The sequence below is a fragment of the Globicephala melas genome, chromosome 7 (assembly GCF_963455315.2).
Source record: "Globicephala melas chromosome 7, mGloMel1.2, whole genome shotgun sequence".
Lineage (NCBI taxonomy): Eukaryota > Metazoa > Chordata > Mammalia > Artiodactyla > Delphinidae > Globicephala > Globicephala melas.
This window is the reverse complement of record NC_083320.1, coordinates 59,172,488-59,178,504: the sequence shown is the minus strand read 5'-3', so window position 1 is coordinate 59,178,504 and position 6,017 is coordinate 59,172,488. Positions and strand designations below refer to the sequence as shown.

General features: G+C 42.9%; 1 non-coding gene across 1 annotated transcript; it reads left to right on the top strand.

Moving 5' to 3' along the window:
* The first annotated feature begins 5,576 nt into the window (after nt 1-5,576).
* Nucleotides 5,577-5,648, top strand: TRNAD-GUC (transfer RNA aspartic acid (anticodon GUC)). The gene has a single exon. It is a non-coding gene; the product is annotated as a tRNA-Asp (tRNA).
* The last annotated feature ends 369 nt before the right edge of the window (nt 5,649-6,017 follow it).

The following is a 6,017-nucleotide window of genomic DNA, read 5'->3' as shown; positions in this document are numbered from 1 at the left end:
ACTGATCCTGTATTTAGAATTTTGATATTTTTTCATCATGTAATTTTTGCATTAATTTTCTCTTTTAAAAATATTGCATTAAAATATCATTTATCTCGATTACTGAGGTTTTTTTTTTTAATGCCCCCTTACATTTTGTGCCCAAGGCAAGTGCCTCACTTGCCTTACCCAATCTCCACACTGCTGGTTAGTATTTATTTTAGTAAGATATTTGGGTTTTTATCACGGTCAGAGCCAACTTGATTTGACTTGTCATTTTTAGGCAATAAAAAAGGTTATTGAACTTAATGTTGATTATGATGCCATGTATCATACCTTAAGGCTCACCAGAAACCAAAGATCTCAATTGCCTAGGAGATTTGTGGTTATTTCTTTCCCAAAGTTCCCAGGGACTGCCCTTGAATATCATTTTCTATATTTTGCCAAAGGAGGAGCAAAGAGGGGAAAAAAACGGTCCATGAAGTCCTCTTGGGATGTCAGCACTCTCAAATCTAAAAGAAAACAGACACAGAACAAGCTAAAAGCCAGAGAAATTTAAAATTACCAACAGCCTGTTAGAGCAAGACAGTAAATACCATCCTTGTAGCAAGAAAGCTGTAAGCAGCTGGGGGTAAAGAGGCGAATGGTACGGGTGGGTGGAAACTGCCTGCGGTTTAGGACAGGAATTGTGGGATCCAGCTTGGGAAATTCATATTTTTACAAATCAAAGGGTCAGGTGGCAACGAACATATTATATGTCAAATGAATAAGTGTTACTTTCAGTACCTTCTGAGATTCTGTTCAACATTCACTAACCCTGAATATCAAGTGTCCTTTGGCCTGGATAGGATTCTCAATGCTCTGTAGAAAACCACATGACACACTGGCAATTCTGGGGATGGCAGGGGGCTTGGGGGGAGGTCTCTTTTAATAGAAACCGGTCTTCAAGTACATGCGTATATTCCCAGAGTAGCTGCCCTGTTCTAATACAGTGCTTGGGGACTGGAGGTGCAAACTGCATTTGGGCAGCATTAAAATCTAGGTTATAGGAAATGACCTTTACTTGCAAGGGAAGCTGTGACCTAAACATCAATCCAACAACTCAGTTGTCTAACTCTTATTGTTTGCCATCTGCATTTACAAGCAAAAGCGATGGGAAATGGTGACATCAGACACCGAGGTCCTCTTTTCCACCAAGGATAACCAACTTCTCTAAGGCTTTAAGCTCCACTGTGATCCTTTCTCACGAAGCTTGTATCAACCACAGTCTGTTTTCAATTATTTTTTTCCCTTTGTCCTTTGTTCATGTTTAATTTTTTTTAAAGTGAGCTAATACTGAGTATTCTATCTTCATAGCATGCTGCTTCCAAATAAACAATAAAATATTTTCTTTGATTAGAATTTCTGGATAGGGCTTCCCTGGTGGCGCAGTGGTTAAGAATCCGCCTGCCAATGCAGGGGACATGGGTTTAAGCCCTGGTCCGGGAAGATCCCACATGCTGCAGAGCAACTAAGCCCGTGCGCCACAACTACTGAGCCTGCGCTCTAGAGCCCACGAGCCACAACTACTGAAGCCCATGCGCCTAGAGCCCGTGCTTTGCAACAAGAGAAACCACCACAATGAGAAGCCTGTGCACCGCAACAAAGGGTAGTCCCTGCTCACCGCAACTAGAGAAAGCCTGCGCGCAGCAACAAAGACCCAACATGGCCAAAAATAAATAAATAAATAAATTTGTTTAAAAAAAAAATTTCTGGATAAGTAGCTGAATGTATTCTTAACTGGGTCACTCTGATGGGAGCACAAAATGTGGCTCTAATTATTAAACAAAATGTGCATTCTGGGGGATTATTTAAGACTCTGGTTTGAAAGGTATTATGCCAGTGATTGCTTGTTTCATGCTGTTTCCGCTCTTCTTGCTTTCTTGGGCTATTTGTTAGAGAATCCAGCCTGGTAGTAAAATGACTTAATGACCTCATCCCTAGTTAGTGCAGTAGCTGATCACAAAGAGGTTATTCCAACAGTGCACAAAACTGACCACTACATAAGATCTCATGAAAAAATACTTGTCACCTCAATGCTCCCAGCCAAAACCAAACTAAGAACATCTGGAGTCTGCTTCTTGCTTGTAAAGAAATAATAAGAGTGGATGTTATGTTTTTTCCTAATGATGCTTATTCACCACAAATTGCTTGCCAGGTTGAAAGATGAATGTAAGTCAAGGACAGAGCAAGGATGAACGGGACTTTTTTTTTTCCATCAAGTTAAATCAGTAACATGAGGCTGAGTTTATAACAACAACCACCAACAAACACCACCAAAAAAACGCACCAGGGATATTTTAAGAGAAAAAAATTATAGTAGGAATAAATTAAGAAAGTATTTCTTTGAGTTGGGCACCTCTATGTGTGGGTGATATGGTCGACCCTCGTAGGCTTCTGATCAAGTCTGGAACAGCTGAGTCTATACTGGTTGCTACCAAAGAGGCAGTCATCACTCCAGGCATTGCCCAGACAAAGCGGGATGTTTTGCTCTTTGCACAGTCACTAGACTAGCAATTCTATAGAACTAACCTGAATGATTGAATAATCCCAAATATGGAAAGGAGAACTAGAGATTATTTATCAAGGATACTTTAGAAATAAACGTAACCTGGTAATTATTTTCAACCAATTCCTGAATGTAGTTCATAAAAATAATACAAATTAAACAGCCATTTTTTTGTTTGTTTTTTTGTTTTACTTTTCGGCTGCGCAGTGTGGCCTGCGGGATCTTAATTCCCTGACCAGGGATGGAACCCACGCCCCCTGAATTGGAAGCCCGGAGTCTTAACCGCTGGACCGCCAGGGAAGTCCCTAAATTGCCATGTTTCAAAGTATTCACAGTAAAATTTAGAATAGTGAAATCTGAAATGGGATAATTGGATGAAGAAACAACCGCTACAAAAGAAGACTCACAGTGACACAAGTGATAACTGGTAATATTTGGTATGAACAACAGAAAAATTGATATACAAAATCTTCATTGTAAAACTTACATTGAAAAGAACTGATCCCATGGGGGAGGATCAATACAATAAAAAATTAATATAAAAATGGGAAAATTTTATTATGTTGGATAGAATATCAGGGAATTAAATTGGCATAATGACATTCTTTCTTGACAAACATTTCTCAGTAGTTATAGATTTCTGATCACAATATTTTACTCATAAATATAGAGTCAAAATGTCCTAGGGTCAGGCTTCCCTGGTGGCGCAGTGGTTGGGAGTCCGCCTGCCAGTGCAGGGGACGCGGGTTCGTGCCCTGGTCCGGGAAGATCCCACATGGCGCGGAGCGGCTGGGCCCATGAGCCATGGCCGCTGGGCCTGCGCATCCGGAGCCTGTGCTCCGCAGCGGGGGAGGCCACAACAGTGAGAGGCCCGCGTACCGAAAAAAAAAAAAAAAAGTCCTAGGGTCAAAACATCAAGATCAGGATGTCCTATAATTCAAAATGGCAGGGTCAAAACATCCTGCACACAGCTCAGAGCATTCTGACTTAACTGCAGCTATTCCAATTCAGAAATACCAAATATTTTATAAGCCTTCTATGTATGTTCTCTGTAATTTAGCATTTCACCTCAACAAGTTGCTATAGACACGGCATGCTTCTGAAACTCTGGCTCTCAGAAACTGCTCAGTTAAAACCATGATTTGGTTGTGCCAGCTTGTTCAGAATGCAACATCATTGAAATTTTAAATTAGAGACGCTGTAGTGAGGAGGCTTATAAAATCTCTTGCCATCACTTGGATTTGAGAAGCTGCAGTGAAGCCAGGGTGGCCTGGGGAAGTCAGAGTATAAGATCTGGACCCAGCTCTGTCTATTTGCTGTTCCTGGAACTGGTATATGAGATTGCGGAGGTGGAAAAACATGACAGATCCGTGGTCAGAATTGTCAAGGCCTTAGCCTAGCAGGCACCAGTGACCACTCGTTCAATTTTCCTATCCCTTTGACTCACTGGCTGGCCAAATAATGCATGAGCAAATCAAGAGAGTTAAAGAATAAAGCAGACTTGTGACCTCATAGTTCATTCAAAACTAAAATCAAGGTTTACTCTCCATAACCAATGTTCAGTTTACTCAGCTCTCCCAAAGAAATTCCTTCCCTACCACCTAGATGAACCTCACTCAGCCCTCACGGTCCAGCTGACGTCCTGTTTCCCCAAAGGCCTCTGTCCACAGTTCCAGCCACTTGACCCATTCTGGACTCCTCTTGGGGGCCTTTTATCGCATAGTCCCTTGCACCATTGCTTAACCCTTGTGTTCCCACTCCCCTGAAGGTGCTCTGTGAGGACAGTGCAGTGCTGCCCAAGAACTTGATGGTAGGAAAATACAACTAACCTCCAAGAATTCATCAATGGAAGGGCCACAAACATCTCAATACCTCCCAGACCTGAAAAACGTGTTTAAAAATCAGACCGGAGGCATGAGGCCATCCAAAGAGAGCACGAGTCTTCTAGAGGCAGTGGGAGGGTTAGAGGGTGGGTTTGGGGACAGCCAGAGGCGGTCAGCCTTAGAAGGTCAGAATAGGGTGGTCCACAAAGGAAAAGGTTAGCAATACTACCCACACCAGGCCTTCACACAGGGCATAATCTGCCCAATCGTCTTGGAGACCAGTAAGCAGGACAATATATTGTCCGCAGAGCCCTTTCCAAACAGATGTGAGAATCCATTTGGTTAGGGAAATATAAACCTGTTGTGGAGACGGTCATATGATTGGGCTTCTGCTTACCTTTTCCACATCACTGTCTGCCTCTCCCCACAGCAATCAAACTGAAACGCTGCCATGTTCTCTCTTGTCTTCAAAACTTCTACTCTCTCCACCCAGCTTCCCCTGCACTGTCTAGCTAAGTCATCATTTAGCTCTCTGCTAAGACCTCACTACCTCCAGGAAGCCCTCCCTGATCCCCAGGCCCTTCTTCATGTGTTCACATAGGACCTTGTAGTTAATCAGATGTATCTCCCTTTGTTAAAATTGTCCCCAAGTCTGCTTCTCTGTATTCCTCACTGAACCATCAGCCCTATGAAGGCAGGGACTGCACCTATCTTGATCATCAGTGTATCTCCAATACATAGTTGGTACTCAGTCTGTTTATTGAATGAATGCATTAATTGATTAATATATTAATCAGGCTAACAAGCCATTAAATCATCTAAATTCTTGTACTAATCCCATGCTCATTAAGTGACCTTAACAGGAATCTCCAGTCCACTTTATTTTTTCTAATATTTATTTATTTTTTTTATTTGGTTGCAGCAGGTCTTAGTTGCGGCAGGTGAACTCTTAGCTGTGGCAGGCGAACTCTTAGTTGGGGCATGCATGTGGGAACTAGTTCCCTGACCAGGAATGGAACCTGGGCCGCCTGCACTGGGAGCACAGAGTCTTAACCACTGTGCCACCAGGGAAGTCCCCTCCAATCCACTTTAGAGTCACATTTCTAGTGTTAAAAAAAAATTGCCATTCTGATTTTTACATCAGTCTCTTGTGAGCTTTGCTAATATGAATTGGCCCCTGAGAACAACTCTGAGACACTGATTAAATCTGGGGGTTTATTGGGAGTTCCCTGGCAGTCCAGTGGTTAGGACTCAGTGCTGTCACCGCTGTGGCCCAGGTTCAACCCCTGGTCTGGGAACTAATATGCTGCAAGCCATGCAGTGTGGCCAAAAAAAAAAGAAAAAGAAAAAAATTGGGGGGCTTATCACTGAGAGCAGATTCTGGGTGTGCCAAGGCCTCCAAGGGAAAGGCCAGCCTATTTTTCCCAAGAAGTAGCCCCTTGGATCATAGTGAACTGTGCTCATTTTCTTTTCTTTTTTATTATGTATTTATTTATTTATTTATGGCTGTGTTGGGTCTTTGTTGCTGCGTGCAGGCTTTCTCTAGTTGTGGTGAGTGGGGGCTACTCTTCATTGTGGTGCGCGGGCGTCTCACTGCAGTGGCTTTTTCTTGTTGGGAGCTCGGGCTCTAGGTGCACGGGCTTCAGTAGCTGTGGCACATGGGCTCA